This window comes from Cherax quadricarinatus, chromosome 99, assembly GCF_038502225.1.
Source record: "Cherax quadricarinatus isolate ZL_2023a chromosome 99, ASM3850222v1, whole genome shotgun sequence".
In the NCBI taxonomy this organism is placed as follows: domain Eukaryota; kingdom Metazoa; phylum Arthropoda; class Malacostraca; order Decapoda; family Parastacidae; genus Cherax; species Cherax quadricarinatus.
Window position 1 is genome coordinate 6,971,636 of NC_091390.1, and position 23,538 is coordinate 6,995,173.

General features: G+C 39.8%; 1 protein-coding gene across 1 annotated transcript in view; it reads right to left on the bottom strand.

Moving 5' to 3' along the window:
• The window catches only part of LOC128697129 (zinc finger protein 84-like), a 103,360-nt gene extending 91,168 nt beyond the window's left edge, over window positions 1-12,192 (bottom strand). Inside the window, exon 1 of the mRNA XM_070079501.1 lies at window positions 12,126-12,192. The gene's annotated coding sequence lies outside the window, so the exon portion shown is untranslated. The remainder of the gene's footprint in view (window positions 1-12,125) is intronic.
• Between the last annotated feature and the right edge of the window lie 11,346 nt (window positions 12,193-23,538).

The window sequence follows — 23,538 nt, forward strand, 5'->3', positions numbered from 1 at the left end:
GATGTTAAGTTTTAGTCTGTGTGGTATACAGACATATCTAGACAGTTTGTTTTTCGTATGTTGGTATATGTAAAGCTGTATTGTTAGGAATACGTATGTAGATGTTCTAGTAAGATTATGATGTTAGGTTTTGGGTTTTTGATTAATGCAAAGGATGGGATTTAACTAATATAACTTCTTTGTATATTTTATGTTCAAGTGTATTGAGCCTTTGTCAGATGTCATGTTATATGTACAATTTATATATATGCAAGGTTTTGCATCAATGAAGGTGTATATATGTCAATTCATGACCCTGTGATGGTATTTTTTTTTTTAGCTATGTTCTTGCCGTAAGTTATTATTGTATGTTTTTGCAGCAATATCTTGCAAGCATATAGGTGAAATCTGTTTGTCAGTTAATTTGATTGAGATCCATACTGTTTCTTTATTTTTATGTTAAACTGTATTGGTTTTAAATAAAATATAAAAAAAAAAACTATATACCAATATCTAACTTACCACTGCTCTCTAAAATCTTTGAAAAATTAATTCATAGATGGATCTATTCCTACCTCATCTCACACAACATATTAAACCCTTGTCAAATTGGATTCAGGAATAATAAAAGCACAAATGATGCTATCGTACACATGCTAGAACTAATATTTATCACACTCGAAAAGAAAGAAGTCCCACTCGGCATTTTCATTGATTTACGAAAAGCTTTCGATACAGTCGACCATGAACTGCTGTACTCCAAACTAACACACTATGGTATCAGAGGCCACTCCCTCAACTACCTAAAATCATACCTTAATAACAGAACTCAATATGTGTATGCAAATGGTGCAAATTCTTCCACCCAACCAATCACAGTAGGAGTCCCACAAGGAAGTGTCCTTGGACCACTCCTCCTTCTCATCTACATCAATGATCTACCGAATACATCACAGCTACTCAAACCCATATTATTTGCAGATGACACTACATATGTCTTTTCCCACCCAAACACAGTCATACAAGCAAACACAGTCAATGCCGAATTGCAGAAAATATTAGCCTGGATGATGACTAATAAACTTACCCTGAACACTGATAAAACCTAATTCATTCAGTTTGAAAACAAAGCTGCAAATGATCCAATTAACATAACGTTAAATGGATCATCAGTCACAAGATTTACAGAGGGAAAATTCCTAGGTATCTACCTCCACAGTAGCCTTAAGTTCTAGACACATATACAACAAATCACCAAGAAAATCTCCAAGACTGTAGGCATACTATCAAAGATAAGGTACTACGTTCTGCAATCAGCTCTCCTGGCACTGTACCACTCACTCATATACCCTTATTTTACATATGGAATTTGTGCATGGGGATCAACAACATCCAATCACCTAAGACCTCTAATAACCCAGCAAAAGGCAGCAGTAAGAATGATAACAAATTCCCACTCCCGCCAGCATACTTCACCAATTTTCAAAAGTCTGAATCTGCTCACCATTAAGAACATCCATACTTATTCATGTGCCTATTACATACACAGAACAATGCACACAAATATAAACCCTCCACTTAAACTTCTCCTCACCAACCTTAACAGGACACATGACCATAACACAAGACACAGTTCTCTTTTTGATGTACCACGTGTCCATATCACACTATGTAAAAACTCTGTGCACATAAAGGGCCCCAAAATATGGAATTCATTACCAGCAGATATTAAAGTAACCCGGTCTGAAAATCAATTTAAGACTTTTCTCAAAAACCACTTAATCACCCTAGAGTAAATGCTAAATACTCAGTACACTTTTACTCACTCATGTACTCCCGCATCATAATTTCAATAATTACCTTGAGCCTTTTATCCATTGTTGACAGGAATATAATTGAATCATTGGTTTCACTAAAAGCATTTTTTGAAATTAGATTCACTTATAATTAATAATCTACTTTACACCTATGAAATAAGTACTATCCTACTGTACAACTATGATACAATCCTTAGTATTAATTAGTCTGTAAGCCTATAATGTAAAGTCAGCCCATAATGCCTAGGCATAATAGAGGCTCTCTTTGCATTGCAATCCACTATTGTAAATACAAAATCTCAATGTATAATGTGCAAAGACATTAACTAAATAAATAAATAAATCTTTGGTCCGTACTAACACGTATCATAAGAGTCTCAAATATGTGTTTGTGATTAACTTAGTTGATGCCTGAAGACCAGTCAATACATGCAGTGTTTACATATGCTGCTATGTACCATAATTTAACTGTATTGATGTCTATGTTATCATGAATAAACTGACTGACTAACTGGCTGTACTGACTTGGCTTACTGACTAACTGACTGGCTGTACTGACTTGACTTAATGACTATACTGACTTGACTTACTCACCTACTGATTTGACTGATTAACTTACTAAATTGACTGATTGGCTGTACTGACTTGACTTACTGACTCGACTCACTCATTTACCAACTGGACTCACTGATCTACTGACATGACTTGACTTACTGGACTGACTAATTTGACTGACTGATTTACTGACTGACTCTACTGAATGACTTACTTGATTGACTCACTGATTTGACTTGATTGACTTTACTGACTTACTGACTTGACTGGACTGACTTGACTGATAACTGGACTGACTGTACCGACTTCAGTGACCTACTGACTTGACTGACTGTACTGACTTGACTGACCTTGTGTCTTGACTGACTGTACTGACCTACTGACCTGACTGACTCACTTATTGACTGACTTGACTACAATACAGAACCACTGGGTCTGCCAGGAATTTTAAAACAACAGTTAAAAAACAACTTATCTCGTCAACCTATCCCAGCTCATCTTAAATACATTTGTAAAATCTACACATACATTTGCTGAATATAACAAACATAGGTAAAACTTTATAATCAATATAAACTTACTCTCAATATCTGTATTCATCTCAAATGTTAATCACTCCATTGTGTGCACATAAAGTTAATAATCAAAATTATAATTCTTCTCAACAAAACTTATTAAAGCCATATAGCACAACTTAATAGAATATTAAATTCTCTCATATTCACTACAACTCACCTAATGACCATATGTACTGTTATTGTCTTATTAATCGTAAGTTAGTTTGAAGTTTGCCCAAAATGCTTTGCATATAAAGGGGCTTTTGGTATGTACACCCAACTATTATATTCCTTTGAACAACATGTATCATGCTGAAATAAATTATTATTATTATTATTATTATTATTATTATTATTATTATTATTATTATCCACTTCAGCACATTAGGGACACAGCCTCTCCACTCCCTATACAAACACCAACAACATCAATTTAAAGTAAGAAATGTTATTTCTGTTGCATTTATAGCCTTAAGCAATATAAAAAACATAGTACATAATGACAATGAACAACAATTTACAATATCATATTTATATGCCATCATAATGAAGTGGTACCTCATGATACGAACACCTTAAAACTCAAACAATTATGTAAGTGTATTTATGTAAGTGCTTTTGTAAATGTATATTTGGGTGTCTGAAATGGATTAATCTAATTTACATTATTCCTTATGGGAACAAATTTGAACAGCCTTCTGGAACAAAATAAATTCGTATCCTGAGGTACAACTGTACCTGCTATTCAATTCTGCATGTACTCTACCAATCGTACAGTGGACCCCCAGTTCATGATATTAATCTGTTCCTGAGAGCTCATCGTAAACCAAAAGTATCGGAAAGCGAATCAATTTTCCCCATAAGAAATAATGGAAATCAAATTAATCCGTGCAAGATGCCCAAAAGTATGAAAAAAAATTTTTTTTTACCACATTAAATATTAATTTTAATACACGCAAATGGAAGAAGACATGCACAGTTACATGACACTTACCTTTATTGAAGATCTGGTGATGATTGATGGGATGGGAGGAGGGGAGAGTGTGGATGGTCTTAGTGTTTAGAAGGGGAATCCCCTTCCATTAGGACTTGAGGTAGCAAGTCCTTTTCCGGGGTTACTTCCCTTCTTCTTTTAATGCCACTAGGACCAGCTTGAGAGTCACTGGACCTCTGTCGCACAACAAATCTGTCCATAGAGGTCTGTACCTCCCGTTCCTTTAAGATTTGTTTAAAATGGGCCAAAACACTGCCATTGTAATAGTCACCAGCACGGCTTACAATAGTTGTGTTAGGGTGATTCTCATCCATAAAGGTTTGCAGTTCAACCCACTTTGCACACATTTCCTTAATTTTTGAAGTAGGCACAATGGATTCCACAACTGGCATAGGCTTCTCAGGGTTAGCCCCAAACCCTTCAAAATCTTTCTTAATTTCCATACTAATTCTCACCCTTTTTACCACAGGGTTGGCACCAGAAGCTTTCTTGGGGCCCATGGCGACTTATATTGCAGAAACAAGCACCAAAAACAGTGAAAATATGGATAATATGGAATGTACTGAATGTATCCTTAGATGCGCGCACACTGTCTGGCTTGTAAACACTGGTACACATGGGGCAGTTCAGGCCACACGTGGACATGTCTCGTACGCATCGTATCGCATACTGGGTTTTGTATCGGGAAGCGAGGCAAATTTTTTTCGATCAAATGCATCGGCTACCAGATGCATCGGGAACTGGGGGTCCACTGTATTTGCAAAAAAATCACACCACAGACATGTCCCTCATTACATGGACTTAAGTAGTGTACAGGTACTCCTCACTTAATGACCTAGCTGTTTAACAACCGCTCAGAGTTACAACCTGCTCTCAGACCAGTGTACAGTCTCTCCTCACTTAACGACGGAGTTTCATTCCTAAGACCACGTCGATAAACTAATTCATCATTAAGTAAGGAGCATACTGTAATGGTAGTGGGTTTGTGTCAACAATGTTTGATATTGTTTTAATGTAACCTTTGCACCACTTATAACATTTTTAGTATATTTTTAAATGTTTATATAGAAGCGTACTCTATATTGTAATAAACAGACTTGAGGAAATCAGCTCTAATATACATTATTTAGGTATATATACTGGTCAGAGAGTCCATCGTAAGTCTGAGTCATAGGTAAATGAGGAGAGGCTGTACTCTAAGTGTGTTTTACTTTTTTATTGCCTTTTAATGCCTAGTTCTATTTTTAATATACTGAATTAGAAATGTTTTAAGTGCTGCAAAGGTGACACTAAAACAATATTTAAAGACTGTTGACACAGAGTATGCTAGAAATATCAGAAAGAGGCGGCTCCTCGTTTAACAACCAATTCACTTACCGACCCCATAGTGTTCATCAGCTTTAAAAGACCCCATAATGTTCATCAGCTTTAACCCTTTGTCGTGCAATGTCTGATATAATGGAATTTCACACTTAACTCCTTTAGAGTGGAGAGAGTAACTCAATGTAAGATGAATGAGGCCACATAAATGGAATTCTGATGGTTAGTTTCCGAGCAATTGCTAATCTGCAAAAGGCAGTTAAACTCGCCCATGCCCAAAATAGGGAGTATAAATTTGAATGTTGCAAACTTGCAATTTTTAATAAAACACCCAATAACTATTTTTAAAATTTATTATACAAACATACAATATCAAAAACATCAATGGAACTTGTATCAAAACATTTTGTAAGTATTAGAAAAATATAAAAATGAAAGAAATAGCAACAAGGACACATTGCAAAGGGATAAAACTTTCAAATCCCATGTTCCTGAGATTCATGAGGAAGAGCAATCATTGTATATTACTAATTGCTAGAATGGAAGTCTATGAAGCAAAGGGTCATTTTGGAGGTCAACCTGGGACCACTTAGGTTCAACTTGAAGAGCAAGATCGTCATAAATATGTTCCTCATCAGGGTACTCCTCGATCGTAATGCCTCTCTTTTTCTTGACTAATTTCTGCTTTTTGGCTGGCCTTTCTTCCTCCTCACTTGACACCTCTGCATCCAGTGGCAAGTGTTCATCACCACTATCAAACAATTCTGGGTCATCTACCTCTGGTTCTGAGTCACTGTCATCCAAAATGCAGACATATTTTGACCTAGTGTTGGAGGGCTCCCCATAAAACAATTTCTCATTGATCTGGAAGGACAATAAAAACGTTCTGTATACATCCAGACACCTACCAAATTCATATATGAAGTAGAATTTTTTTTATAAATATTTATTTTACTGAAAGTGGACTATGTCCCTACTCGGGCAGAGGCAGTCCTGACTGCCCTTCTTTTGTTGCACTTTTTTTTAACTGCATGCTACACTCACATTATGCTTCACACAGACTTTATGTATATATCAAAATATGCCTAAACTATTCATGTAGACACTAAACACAACAATCAGTACTTACCGACATTTTAGAGGGTAAAATCCAAGAGTATATTAGTGACACTAGATGGAAAAAACCCACTCTGGGTGACGCCAAGCCACAAGTGTTTACATTTTGTTCTCTCAACCAATGGGAAGCCGGCAAACGCCATCACCACTTAGCTGAAGCGACTCAGGGAAGGCTTGTGATTGGTCAGAATTAAAGAACAGGAATCCAGATGCGCAGCACTAGTAGGATGACACGCGTAAAGGTGCACGTGTTTAAAGGCAGTCAAAACTGCCTCTGCCCGACAAAGGGTTAAAAGACCCCATAATGTTCATCAGCTTTAAAAGACCCCATAATGTTCATCAGCTTTAAAAGACCCCATAATGTTCATCAGCTTTAAAAGACCCAATAATGTTTATCAGCTTTAAAAGACCCCATAATGTTCATCAGCTTTAAAAGACCCCATAATGTTTATCAGCTTTAAAAGACCCCATAATGTTCATCAACTATAAAAGACCCCATAATGTTCATCAGCTTTAAAAGACCCCATAATGTTCATCAACTATAAAAGACCCCATAATGTTCATCAGCTTTAAAAGACCCCATAATGTTTTTTTTTTTTTTTTTTTTTTATCACACCGGCCGATTCCCACCAAGGCAGGGTGGCCCGAAAAAGAAAAACTTTCACCATCATTCACTCCATCACTGTCTTGCCAGAAGGGTGCTTTACACTACAGTTTTTAAACTGCAACATTAACACCCCTCCTTCAGAGTGCAGGCACTGTACTTCCCATCTCCAGGACTCAAGTCCGGCCTGCCGGTTTCCCTGAATCCCTTCATAAATGTTACTTTGCTCACACTCCAACAGCACGTCAAGTATTAAAAACCATTTGTCTCCATTCACTCCTATCAAACACGCTCAAGCATGCCTGCTGGAAGTCCAAGCCCCTCGCACACAAAACCTCCTTTACCCCCTCCCTCCAACCCTTCCTAGGCCGACCCCTACCCCGCCTTCCTTCCACTACAGACTGATACACTCTTGAAGTCATTCTGTTTCGCTCCATTCTCTCTACATGTCCGAACCACCTCAACAACCCTTCCTCAGCCCTCTGGACAACAGTTTTGGTAATCCCGCACCTCCTCCTAACTTCCAAACTACGAATTCTCTGCATTATATTCACACCACACATTGCCCTCAGACATGACATCTCCACTGCCTCCAGCCTTCTCCTCGCTGCAACATTCATCACCCACGCTTCACACCCATATAAGAGCGTTGGTAAAACTATACTCTCATACATTCCCCTCTTTGCCTCCAAGGACAAAGTTCTTTGTCTCCACAGACTCCTAAGTGCACCACTCACTCTTTTTCCCTCATCAATTCTATGATTCACCTCATCTTTCATAGACCCATCCGCTGACACGTCCACTCCCAAATATCTGAATACGTTCACCTCCTCCATACTCTCTCCCTCCAATCTGATATTCAATCTTTCATCACCTAATCTTTTTGTTATCCTCATAACCTTACTCTTTCCTGTATTCACCTTTAATTTTCTTCTTTTGCACACCCTACCAAATTCATCCACCAATCTCTGCAACTTCTCTTCAGAATCTCCCAAGAGCACAGTGTCATCAGCAAAGAGCAGCTGTGACAACTCCCACTTTGTGTGTGATTCTTTATCTTTTAACTCCACGCCTCTTGCCAAGACCCTCGCATTTACTTCTCTTACAACCCCATCTATAAATATATTAAACAACCACGGTGACATCACACATCCTTGTCTAAGTCCTACTTTTACTGGGAAAAAATTTCCCTCTTTCCTACATACTCTAACTTGAGCCTCACTATCCTCGTAAAAACTCTTCACTGCTTTCAGTAACCTACCTCCTACACCATACACTTGCAACATCTGCCACATTGCCCCCCTATCCACCCTGTCATACGCCTTTTCCAAATCCATAAATGCCACAAAGACCTCTTTAGCCTTATCTAAATACTGTTCACTTATATGTTTCACTGTAAACACCTGGTCCACACACCCCCTACCTTTCCTAAAGCCTCCTTGTTCATCTGCTATCCTATTCTCCGTCTTACTCTTAATTCTTTCAATTATAACTCTACCATACACTTTACCAGGTACACTCAACAGACTTATCCCCCTATAATTTTTGCACTCTCTTTTATCCCCTTTGCTTTAAAAGACCCCATAATGTTCATCAGCTTTAAAAGACCCCATAATGTTTATCAGCTTTAAAAGACCCCATAATGTTCATCAACTATAAAAGACCCCATAATGTTCATCAGCTTTAAAAGACCTTATAATGTTAAATTTAGTACAAAAAAAGCTTTCGGTTGACCATGTTGACACAGTAAGCTTTTCTCAGCAGAGCTGAGAAAGCTTCCCAGCAGAGCAGAGAAAGCTTCCCAGCAGAGCTGAGAAAGTTTACTTCCAAGACCGACTACAAGAATGTGTGTGTGAGGTGACTAACACCCAGGTACCTACTTACTGCTAGATGAACAGTTACAGCTAGTGTAAGGTAACTAACACCCAGGTACCTACTTACTGCTAGATGAACAGTTACAGCTAGTGTAAGGTAACTAACACCCAGGTACTTACTTACTGCTAGATGAACAGTTACAGCTAGTGTAAGGTAACTAACACCCAGGTACCTACTTACTGCTAGATGAACAGTTACAGCTAGTGTAAGGTAACTAACACCCAGGTACCTACTTACTGCTAGGTGAACAGTGACAGCAGGTGTAAGGTAACTAACACCCAGGTACCTACTTACTGCTAGATGAACAGTTACAGCTAGTGTAAGGTAACTAACACCCAGGTACTTACTTACTGCTAGATGAACAGTTACAGCTGGTGTAAGGTAACTAACACCCAGGTACCTACTTACTGCTAGATGAACAGTTACAGCTGGTGTAAGGTAACTAACACCCAGGTACCTACTTACTACTAGATGAACAGTGACAGCAGGTGTAAGGCAACTAACACCCAGGTACCTACTTACTGCTAGGTGAACAGTGACAGGAGGTGCAAGGTAACTAACACCCAGGTAACTACTTACTGCTGGATGAACAGTGACAGCAGGTGTAAAGTAACTAACACTCAGATACCTACTTACTGCTGCATGAACAGTTACAGCTGGTGTAAGGTAACTAACACCCAGGTACCTACTTACTGCTAGGTGAAGAGTGACAGGAGGTGTAAGGTAACTAACACCCAGGTACCTACTTAATGCCAGATGAATAGTGACAGTAGGTGTAAGGCAACTAACACCCAAGTACCTATTTACTGCTAGGTGAACAGTGACAGGAGGTGTAACGTAACTAACCCCCAGGTACCTACTTACTGCTGGATAAACAGTGACAGCAGGTGTAAGGTAACTAACACCCAGATACCTACTTACTGTTGGGTGAACAGCAACAGCAGGTGTAAGGTAACTAACACCCAGATACCTACTTACTGCTAGCTGAACAGTGGCAGGAGGCATAAGGTAACTAACACCCTGGTACCTACTTACTGCCTGATGAACAGTGACAGCAGGTGTAAGGTAACTAACACCCAGGTACCTACTTACTGCTAGATGAACAGTGACAGTAGATGTAAGGCAACTAACACCCAGATACCTACTTACTGCTAGGTGATCAGTGGCAGCAGGTGGAAGGTAACTAACACCCAGGTACCTACTTACTGCTACATGAAGTGTCAGCAGGTGAAAGGCAACTAACATCCAGGTACCTACTTACTGCTAGATGAACAGTGACAGCTGGTGTAAGGTAACTAACACCCAGGTATCTACTTACTGTTAGGTGAAGTGACAGCAGGTATTAAGGTGACTAACATTCAGGTACCTACTTACTGCTAGATGAACAGTGACAGCAGGTGTTACGGTAACTAACACCCAGGTACCTACTTGCTGCTAGGTGAAGTGACAGCAGGTATTAAGTTAACTAACACCCAGGTACCTACTTACTGCTAGATGAAGATTGACAGCAGGTGTTAAGGTAACTAACATCCTGGTACCTAAGTACTGATAGGTGAAGTGACAGCAGGTATTAAGGTGACTAACATCCAGGTACCTACTTACTGCTAGGTGAACAGTGACAGCAGGTGTAAGGTAACTAACACCCAGGTACCTACTTACTGCTAGATGAACAGTTACAGCTGGTGTAAGGTAACTAACACCCAGGTACCTACTTACTGCTAGATGAAGTGTCAGCAGGTGAAATACAACTAACACCCAGGTACCTACTTACTGCTAGATGAACAGTGACAGCTGGTGTAAGGTAACTAACACCCAGGTATCTACTTACTGTTAGGTGAAGTGACAGCAAGTATTAAGGTGACTAACATCCAGGTACCTACTTACTGCTAGATGAACAGTGACAGCAGGTGTTAAGGTAACTAACACCCAGGTACCTACTTACTGCTAGGTGAAGTGACAGCAGGTATTAAGTTAACTAACACCCAGGTACCTACTTACTGCTAGATGAAGAGTGACAGCAGGTGTTAAGGTAACTAACATCCTGGTACCTACGTACTGATAGGTGAAGTGACAGCAGGTATTAAGGTGATTAACATTCAGGTACCTACTTACTGCTAGGTGAACAGTGACAGCAGGTGTAAGGTAACTAACACCCAGGTACCTACTTACTGCTAGATGAACAGTTACAGCTGGTGTAAGATAACTAACACCCAGGTACCTACTTACTGCTAGATGAACAGTTACAGCTGGTGTAAGGTAACTAACAACCAGGTACCTACTTACTACTAGATGAACAGTGACAGCAGGTGTAAGGTAACTAACACTCAGATACCTACTTACTGCTGGGTGAACAGTTACAGCTGGTGTAAGGCAACTAACACCCAGGTACCTACTTACTGCTAGGTGAAGAGTGACAGGAGGTGTAAGGTAACTAACACCCAGGTACCTACTTAATGCTAGATGAACAGTGACAGCAGGTGTAAGGCAACTAACACCCAAGTACCTACTTACTGCTAGGTGAACAGTGACAGGAGGTGTAAGGTAACTGACCCCCAGGTACCTACTTACTGCTGGATAAACAGTGACAGCATGTGTAAGGTAACTAACACCCAGGTACCTACTTACTGCTAGGTGAAGTGACAGCAGGTGTAAGGCCTTTATGCTTGAACCAAGGAACTAGATTCTCCTTGGATCAAATCTAATTACCCCTACGTGTTTAGGGCTTCCCCATAATTAAAATAAGCCTCCAGCTTACAATGGAAAGATCCTGGGAGGATCAATCCTGTTCCTTGGATCAAGAGCCCTTACAAGCATAGAGGTCAGTGTTAGGTGTAAATCAGCTCCACTTCCCCGGATCAGGAGCCATTTAACCTTCAGTGGAGGCACCTACGAAGCAGTCACCTAATTAACACAATGAAGGGCAAATCTGGTTCCTTGGATCAAGAGCTCTTCGTTGGCTTCAAGACACCTCCCTAGAAAGGGTAAGACAGATCCACTTCCTCGGATCAGGAGATCCCCCGCTACGGAAGCACCTACGTAGGAACGACACCTAATTAAGCCATTTACTGGAGGGTAAATTCAGTTCCTTGGATCAAGAGCCTCATAGGCATGAAATCACCTCATCAGATGAATTAAACCACCTCCACTTCCTTGGATCAGAAGCCTTTCACCAGGGAAGCACCTAGCAGCGTCACCTAATTAATGCCTAATTTACCCAACCTACACCTAATTTCTGTTATTTGTGACACTGGTCTTAGCAACACTCACATATTAGGACCACATAAAGCGTATATTACATAATACTTTACCTCAGGTAGAACAATAAAGTCGAAAATAACGCCAAACAACACGAGTGTCTGACCTTAAGAACAAAACATAAACAAAACACAGCTGATCCAGCAGCCAGGGAGCAGTAATATAAAGTTTACTAGTACTATTAGTAGTAGTAATACTAGTACTGCTAGTACTAGTACTAGTAGTGTTATTATTATTATTATTATTATTAATAGTTGATCCAGCAGTCAGGGAGCAGTAATATAAAGTTTACTAGTACTATTAGTAGTAGCAACACTAGTACTGCTAGTACTAGTACTAGTAGTGTTATTATTATTATTAATAATAGTTGATCCAGCAGCCAGGGAGCAGTAATATAAAGTTTACTAGTAGTACTAGTACTACTAGTACTGCTAGTACCAGTAGTACTAGTACTACTAGTACTGCTAGTACTAGTAGTGTTATTATAATTATTATTATTAATAGTTGATCCAGCAGCCAGGGAGCAGTAATATAAAGTTTACTAGTGCTATTAGTAGTAGTAATACTAATACTGCTAGTACTAGTACTAGTAGTGTTATTATTATTATTATTATTAACAGCTGATCCAGCAGCCAGGGAGCAGTAATATAAAGTTTACTAGTAGTACTACTAGTACTGCTAGTACCAGTAGTACCAGTAGTACTAGTAGTACTAGTACTAGTACTACTAGTAGTACTAGTACTACTAGTACTGCTAGTACCAGTAGTACTAGTACTACTAGTACTGCTAGTACCAGTAGTACCAGTAGTACTAGTAGTACTAGTACTAGTACTACTAGTAGTACTAGTACTACTAGTACTGCTAGTACCAGTAGCACTAGTAGTACTAGTACTGCTAGTACCAGTAGTACTAGTAGTACTAGTACTGCTAGTACCAGTAGTACTAGTGCTGCTAGTACCAGTAGTACTAGTACTGCTAGTACCAGTAGTACTAGTACTGCTAGTACCAGTAGTACTAGTACTGCTAGTACCAGTACTACTAGTACTGCTAGTACTGCTAGTACCAGTAGTACTAGTAGTACTAGTAGTACTAGTACTGCTAGTACCAGTAGTACTAGTACTACTAGTACTGCTAGTACCAGTAGTACTAGTACTACTAGTACTGCTAGTACCAGTAGTACTAGTAGTACTAGTAGTACTAGTACTGCTAGTACCAGTAGTACTAGTACTACTAGTACTGCTAGTACCAGTAGTACTAGTACTACTAGTACTGCTAGTACCAGTAGTACTAGTACTACTAGTACTGCTAGTACCAGTAGTACTAGTAGTACTAGTAGCAGTACTAGTACTAGAAGTACTAATAGTAGTGTTATTTTTTATATTACATTTAAAACAATATATTAAATAAATAAAAGAAGAGAGTATCAGTTCTTCCACATAATTATAAATTTTCATGGTGTAAATACATTGTTTATGTTAGTGTTTACACAGTGTCCTTCATCCACTATGTATTATATTATGTTAAATACAACATTATACAACATTATACATCAACCAAAATACTTACAATATACATTATTATTATTATTATAAACACAGAGAAGCGCTAAACCTACAATATGCACTAATTTTTCACTTTTTTTAATGTGTTATTAAAACTTCCATACAGACATTGTACATAAACAGGAACACATATAACGTAGAAACCAAACACGAACTGTAAATAATGGTTCCAGTACTCAGTCTACTGGGTTACTACAATGTACTGGGTTACTACAATGTACTGGGTTACTACAATGTACTGGGTTACTACAATGTACTGGGTTACTACAATGTACTGGGTTACTACAATGTACTGGGTTACTATAATGTACTGGGTTACTACAATGTACTGGGTTACTACAATGTACTGGGTTACTATAATGTACTGGGTTACTACAATGTACTGGGTTACTACAATGTACTGGGTTACTACAATGTACTGGGTTACTACAATGTACTGGGTTACTACAATGTACTGGGTTACTATAATGTACTGGGTTACTACAATGTACTGGGTTACTACAATTTACTGGGTTACTACAATGTACTGGGTTGCTACAATGTACTGGGTTACTACAATGTACTGGGTTACTACAATGTACTGGGTTACTACAATGTACTGTGTTACTACAATGTACTGGGTTACTACAATGTACTGGGTTACTACAATGTATTGGGTTACTACGATGTACTGGGTTACTACAATGTACTGTGTTACTACAATGTACTGGGTTACTACAATGTACTGGGTTACTACAATGTACTGGGTTACTACAATGTACTGGGTTACTACAATGTGCTGGGTTACTACAATGTACTGGGTTACTACAATGTACTGGGTTACTACAATGTACTGGGTTACTACAATGTACTGGGTTACTACAATGTACTGTGTTACTACAATGTACTGGGTTACTACAATGTACTGGGTTACTACAATGTACTGGGTTACTACAATGTACTGGGTTACTACAATGTACTGGGTTACTACAATGTACTGGGTTACTACAATGTACTGGGTTGCTACAATGTACTGGGTTACTACAATGTACTGGGTTACTACAATGTACTGGGTTACTACAATGTACTGGGTTACTACAATGTGCTGGGTTACTACCATGTACTGGGTTACTACAATGTCCTGGGTTACTACAATGTACTGGGTTACTACAATGTACTGGGTTACTACAATGTGCTGGGTTACTACAATGTGCTGGGTTACTACAATGTACTGGGTTACTACAATGTACTGGGTTACTACAATGCTCTGGCTTACTAAAATGCACTGGGTTACTACAATGTACTGGGTTACTACAATGTACTGGGTTACTACAATGTACTGGGTTACTACAATGTACTGGGTTACTACAATGTACTGGGTTACTACAATGTACTGGGTTACTACAATGTACTGGGTTATTACAATGTACTGGGTTACTACAATGTACTGGGTTACTACAATGTACTGGGTTACTACAATGTACTGGGTTACTACAATGTACTGGGTTACTACAATGTACGGGGTTACTACAATGTACTGGGTTACTACAATGTGCTGGGTTACTACAATGTACTGGGTTACTACAATGTACTGGGTTACTACAATGTACTGGGTTACTACAATGTACTGGGTTACTACAATGTGCTGGGTTACTACAATGTACTGGGTTACTGCAATGTACTGGGTTACTACAATGTACTGGGTTACTACAATGTGCTGGGTTACTACAATGCACTGGGTTACTACAATGCACTGGGTTACTACAATGTACTGGGTTACTACAATGTACTGGGTTACTACAATGCGCTGGCTTACTACAATGTACTGGGTTACTACAATGTACTGGGTTACTACAATGTGCTGGGTTACTACAATGTACTGGGTTACTACAATGTACTGGGTTACTACAATGTGCTGGGTTACTACAATGTACTGGGTTACTACAATGTACTGGGTTACTACAATGTACTGGGTTACTACAATGTACTGGGTTACTACAATGTACAAGGTTACTACAATATACTGGGTTACTACAATGTACTGGGTTACTACAATGTACTGGGTTACTACAATGTACTGGGTTACTACAATGTACTGGGTTACTACAATGTACTGGGTTACTACAATGTACTGGGTTACTACAATGTACTGGGTTACTACAATGTACTGGGTTACTACAATGTACTGGGTTACTACAATGTACTGGGTTACTACAATGTACTGGGTTACTACAATGTACTGGGTTACTACAATGTACTGGGTTACTACAATGTACTGGGTTACTACAATGTACTGGGTTACTACAATGTACTGGGTTACTACAATGTACTGGGTTACTACAATGTACTGGGTTACTACAATGTACTGGGTTACTACAATGTGCTGGGTTACTACAATGTACTGGGTTACTACAATGTACTGGGTTACTACAATGTACTGGGTTACTACAATGTACTGGGTTACTACAATGTACTGGGTTACTACAATGTACTGGGTTACTACAATGTACTGGGTTACTACAATGTACTGGGTTACTACAATGTACTGGGTTACTACAATGTACTGGGTTACTACAATGTACTGGGTTACTACAATGTGCTGGGTTACTACAATGTACTACAATGTACTGGGTTACTACAATGTACTGGGTTACTACAATGTACTGGGTTACTACAATGTGCTGGGTTACTACAATGTACTGGGTTACTACAATGTACTGGGTTACTACAATGTACTGGGTTACTACAATGTTCTGGGTTACTACAATGTACTGGGTTACTACAATGTACTGGGTTACTACAATGTACTGGGTTACTACAATGTACTGGGTTACTACAATGTACTGGGTTACAACAATGTACTGGGTTACTACAATGTACTGGGTTACTACAATGTACTGGGTTACTACAATGTACTGGGTTACTACATTGTACTGGGTTACTACAATGTACTGGGTTACTACAATGTACTGGGTTACTACAATGTACTGGGTTAAAACAATGTACTGGGTTACTACAATGTACTGGGTTACTACAATATACTGGGTTACTACAATGTACTGGGTTACTACAATGTACTGGGTTACTACAATGTACTGGGTTACTACAATGTACTGGGTTACTACAATGTACTGGGTTACTACAATGTACTGGGTTACTACAATGTACTGGGTTACTACAATGTACTGGGTTACTACAATGTACTGGGTTACTACAATGTACTGGGTTACTACAATGTACTGGGTTGCTACAATGTACTGGGTTGCTACAATGTACTGGGTTACTACAATGTACTGGGTTACTACAATGTACTGGGTTACTACAATGTACTGGGTTACTACAATGTACTGGGTTACTACAATGTACTGGGTTACTACAATGTACTGGGTTACTACAATGTACTGGGTTACTACAATGTACTGGGTTACTACAATGTACTGGGTTACTACAATGTACTGGGTTACTACAATGTACTGGGTTACTACAATGTACTGGGTTACTACAATGTACTGGGTTACTACAATGTACTGGGTTACTACAATGTACTGGGTTACTACAATGTACTGGGTTACTACAATGTACTGGGTTACTACAATGTACTGGGTTACTACAATGTACTGGGTTACTACAATGTACTGGGTTACTACAATGTACTGGGTTACTACAATGTACTGGGTTACTACAATGTACTGGGTTACTACAATGTACTGGGTTACTACAATGTACTGGGTTACTACAATGTACTGGGTTACTACAATGTACTGTGTTACTACAATGTACTGGGTTACTACAGTGTACTGGGTTACTACAATGTACTGGGTTACTACAATGTACTGGGTTACTACAATGTACTGGGTTACTACAATGTACTGGGTTACTACAATGTACTGGGTTACTACAATGTACTGGGTTACTACAATGTACTGGGTTACTACAATGTACTGGGTTACTACAATGTACTGGGTTACTACAATGTACTGGGTTACTACAATGTACTGGGTTACTACAATGTACTGGGTTACTACAATGTACTGTGTTACTACAATGTACTGGGTTACTACAATGTACTGGGTTACTACAATGTACTGGGTTACTACAATGTACTGGGTTACTACAATGTACTGGGTTACTACAATGTACTGGGTTACTACAATGTACTGGGTTACTACAATGTACTGGGTTACTACAATGTACTGGGTTACTACAATGTACTGGGTTACTACAATGTACTGGGTTACTACAATGTACTGGGTTACTACAATGTACTGGGTTACTACAGTGTACTGGGTTACTACAATGTACTGGGTTACTACAATGTACTGGGTTACTACAATGTACTGGGTTACTACAATGTACTGGGTTACTACAATGTACTGGGTTACTACAATGTACTGGGTTACTACAATGTACTGGGTTACTACAATGTACTGGGTTACTACAATGTACTGGGTTACTACAATGTACTGGGTTACTACAATGTACTGGGTTACTACAATGTACTGGGTTACTACAATGTACTGGGTTACTACAATGTACTGGGTTACTACAATGTACTGGGTTACTACAATGTACTGGGTTACTACAATGTACTGGGTTACTACAATGTACTGGGTTACTACAATGTACTGGGTTACTACAATGTACTGGGTTACTACAATGTACTGGGTTACTACAATGTACTGGGTTACTACAATGTACTGGGTTACTACAATGTACTGGGTTACTACAATGTACTGGGTTACTACAATGTACTGGGTTACTACAATGTACTGGGTTACTACAATGTACTGGGTTACTGCAATGTACTGGGTTACTACAATGTACTGGGTTACTAAAATGTACTGGTCTACTACAATGTACTGGGTTACTACAATGTACTGGGTTACTACAATGTACTGGGTTACTACAATGTACTGGGTTACTACAATGTACTGGGTTACTACAATGTACTGGGTTACTACAATGTACTGGGTTACTACAATGTACTGGGTTACTACAATGTACTGGGTTACTACAATGTACTGGGTTACTACAATGTACTGGGTTACTACAATGTACTGGGTTACTACAATGTACTGGGTTACTACAATGTACTGGGTTACTACAATGTACTGGGTTACTACAATGGGGTACTACAATGTACTGGGTTACTACAATGTACTGGGTTACTACAATGTACTGGGTTACTACAATGTACTGGGTTAGTACAATGTACTGGGTTACTACAATGTACTGGGTTACTACAATGTACTGGGTTAGTACAATGTACTACACAATGTACTGGGTTACTACAATGTACTGGGTTACTACAATGTACTGGGTTACTACAATGTACTGTGGTACTGGGTTACTACACAATGTACTGGGTTACTACAATGTACTGGGTTACTACAATGTACTGGGTTACTACAATGTACTGGGTTACTACAATGTACTGGGTTACTACAATGTACTGGGTTACTACAATGTACTGGGTTACTACAATGTACTGGGTTACTACAATGTACTGGGTTACTACAATGTACTGGGTTACTACAATGTACTGGGTTACTACAATGTACTGGGTTACTACAATGTACTGGGTTACTACAATGTACTGGGTTACTACAATGTACTGGGTTACTACAATGTACTGGGTTACTACAATGTACTGGGTTACTACAATGTACTGGGTTACTACAATGTACTGGGTTACTACAATGTACTGGGTTACTACAATGTACTGGGTTACTACAATGTACTGGGTTACTACAATGTACTGGGTTACTACAATGTACTGGGTTACTACAATGTACTGGGTTACTACAATGTACTGGGGTTACTACAATGTACTGGGTTACTACAATGTACTGGGTTACTACAATGTACTGGGTTACTACAATGTACTGGGTTACTACAATGTACTGGGTTACTACAATGTACTGGGTTACTACAATGTACTGGGTTACTACAATGTACTGGGTTACTACAATGTACTGGGTTACTACAGTGTACTGGGTTACTACAGTGTACTGGGTTACTACAATGTACTGGGTTACTACAATGTACTGGGTTACTACAATGTACTGGGTTACTACAATGTACTGGGTTACTACAATGTACTGGGTTACTACAATGTACTGGGTTACTACAATGTACTGGGTTACTACAATGTACTGGGTTACTACAATGTACTGGGTTACTACAATGTACTGGGTTACTACAATGTACTGGGTTACTACAATGTACTGGGTTACTACAATGCACTGGGTTAACAATGTACTGGGTTACTACAATGTACTGGGTTACTACAATGTACTGGGTTACTACAATGTACTGGGTTACTTCAATGTACTAGATTACTACAATGTACTGGGTTACTACAATGTACTGGGTTACTACAATGTACTGGGTTACTACAATGTACTGGGTTACTACAATGTACTGGGTTACTACAATGTACTGGGTTACTACAATGTACTGGGTTACTACAATGTACTGGGTTACTACAATGTACTGGGTTACTACAATGTACTGGGTTACTACAATGTACTGGGTTACTACAATGTACTGGGTTACTACAATGTACTGGGTTACTACAATGTACTGGGTTACTACAATGTACTGGGTTACTACAATGCACTGGGTTACTGTGTTACTACAATGTACTGGGTTACTACAATGTACTGTACTGGTTACTACAATGTGTACTGGTACTGGGTTACTACAATGTACTGGGTTACTACAATGTACTGGGTTACTACAATGTACTGGGTTACTACAGTGTACTGGGTTACTACAATGTACTGGGTTACTACAGTGTACTGGGTTACTACAATGTACTGGGTTACTACAATGTACTGGGTTACTACAGTATACTGGGTTACTACAGTGTACTGGGTTACTACAGTGTACTGGGTTACTACAGTGTACTGGGTTACTACAATGTACTGGGTTACTACAGTGTACTGGGTTACTACAATGTACTGGGTTACTACAATGTACTGTGTTACTACAATGTACTGGGTTACTACAATGTACTGGGTTACTACAATGTACTGGGTTAGTACAATGTACTGGGTTAGTACAATGTACTGGGTTACTACAATGTACTGGGTTACTACAATGTACTGGGTTACTACAATGTACTGGGTTACTACAATGTACTGGGTTACTACAATGTACTGGGTTACTACAATGTACTGGGTTATTACAATGTACTGGGTTACTACAATGTACTGGGTTACTACAATGTACTGGGTTACTACAATGTACTGGGTTACTACAATGTACTGGGTTACTACAATGTACTGGGTTACTACAATGTACTGGGTTACTACAATGTACTGTGTTACTACAATGTACTGGGTTACTACAATGTACTGGGTTACTACAATATACTGTGTTACTACAATGTACTGGGTTACTACAATGTACTATGTTACTACAATGTACTGGGTTACTACAATGTACTGGGTTACTACAATGTACTGGGTTACTACAATGTACTGGGTTACTACAATGTACTGTGTTACTACAATGTACTGGGTTACTACAATGTACTGTGTTACTACAATGTACTGGGTTACTACAATGTACTGGGTTACTACAATGTACTGGGTTTCTACAATGTACTGGGTTACTACAATGTACTGTGTTACTACAATGTACTGGGTTACTACAATATACTGGGTTACTACAATGTACTGGGTTACTACAATGTACTGGGTTACTACAATGTACTGGGTTACTACAATGTACTGGGTTACTACAATGTACTGGGTTACTACAATGTACTGGGTTACTACAATGTACTGGGTTACTACAATGTACTGGGTTACTACAATGTACTGGGTTATTACAATGTACTGGGTTACTACAATGTACTGGGTTACTACAATGTACTGGGTTACTACAATGTACTGGGTTACTACAATGTACTGGGTTACTACAATGTACTGGGTTACTACAATGTACTGGGTTACTACAATGTACTGGGTTACTACAATGTACTGGGTTACTACAATGTACTGGGTTACTACAATGTACTGGGTTACTACAATGTACTGGGTTACTACAATGTACTGGGTTACTACAATGTACTGGGTTACTACAATGTACTGGGTTACTACAATGTACTGGGTTACTACAATGTACTGGGTTATTACAATGTACTGGGTTACTACAATGTACTGGGTTACTACAATGTACTGGGTTACTACAATGTACTGGGTTACTACAATGTACTGTGTATATGTTATACACATGTTGACACGGTTTTATTTTGGTAGTATTGTACTACATGGTTTTTGTATATACAGTTTTTATATAAAATGTATACTTATATAAAAAACTACTGTTGCTCCTCCTCCTGCCACCGCCGCTGCCGCCGCCGCTGCCACCGCCGCTGCCGCCGCCGCTGCCAACGCCGCTGCCACCGCCGCTGCCACCGCCGCTGCCACCGCTGCTGCCGCCGCCGCTGCCACAGCCGCTGCCTCCGCCGCTGCCACCGCCGCTGCCACCGCCGCTGCCACCGCCGCTGCCACCGCCGCTGCCACAGCCGCTGCCACCGCCGCTGCCACCGCCGCTGCCACCGCTGCTGCCGCCGCCGCTGCCGCCGCCGCTGCCCCCGCCGCTGCCGCCGCCGCTGCCGCCGCCGCTGCCGCCGCCGCTGCCGCCGCCGCTGCCGCCGCCGCTGCCGCCGCCGCTGCCGCCGCCGCTGCCGCCGCCGCTGCCGCCGCCGCTGCCACTATAACTAATAATAATAATAATTTTAATAAAAATAATAATAGTAATAATAAATATAATAAAAACATTAATAATAATACTAGAGTAAATTTTTTATAGACAAAATTCAACCTGGAAATAAAGTTGTGCATATAACATAAAGAAGTGAGATATAAGTAATGTTTACCTGGAGAGAGTTTCCGGGGTCAACGCCCCCGCGGCCCGGTCTGTGACCAGGCCTCCTGGTGGATCAGCGCCTGATCAACCAGGCTGTTGCTGCTGGCTGCACGCAAACCAACGTACGAGCCACAGCCCGGCTGATCAGGAACTGTCTTTAGGTGTTTGTCCAGTGCCAGCTTGAAGACTGCCAGGGGTCTGTTGGTAATCCCCCTTATGTGTGCTGGGAGGCAGTTGAACAGTCTCGGGCCCCTGACACTTATTGTATGGTCTCTTAACGTGCTAGTGACACCCCTGCTTTTCATTGGGGGGATGTTGCATTGTCTGCCAAGTCTTTTGCTTTCGTAGTGAGTGATTTTCGTGTGCAAGTTCGGTACTAGTCCCTCTAGGATTTTCCAGGTGTATATAATCATGTATCTCTCCCTCCTGCGTTCCAGGGAATACAGGTTTAGGAACCTCAAGCGCTCCCAGTAATTGAGGTGTTTTATCTCCGTTATGCGCGCCGTGAAAGTTCTCTGTACATTTTCTAGGTCGGCAATTTCACCTGCCTTGAAAGGTGCTGTTAGAGTGCAGCAATATTCCAGCCTAGATAGAACAAGTGACCTGAAGAGTGTCATCATGGGCTTGGCCTCCCTAGTTTTGAAGGTTCTCATTATCCATCCTGTCATTTTTCTAGCAGATGCGATTGATACAATGTTATGGTCCTTGAAGGTGAGATCCTCCGACATGATCACTCCCAGGTCTTTGACGTTGGTGTTTCGCTCTATTTTGTGGCCAGAATTTGTTTTGTACTCTGATGAAGATTTAATTTCCTCATGTTTACCATATCTGAGTAATTGAAATTTCTCATCATTGAACTTCATATTGTTTTCTGCAGCCCACTGAAAGATTTGGTTGATGTCCGCCTGGAGCCTTGCAGTGTCTGCAATGGAAGACACTGTCATGCAGATTCGGGTGTCATCTGCAAAGGAAGACACGGTGCTGTGGCTGACATCCTTGTCTATGTCGGATATGAGGATGAGGAACAAGATGGGAGCTAGTA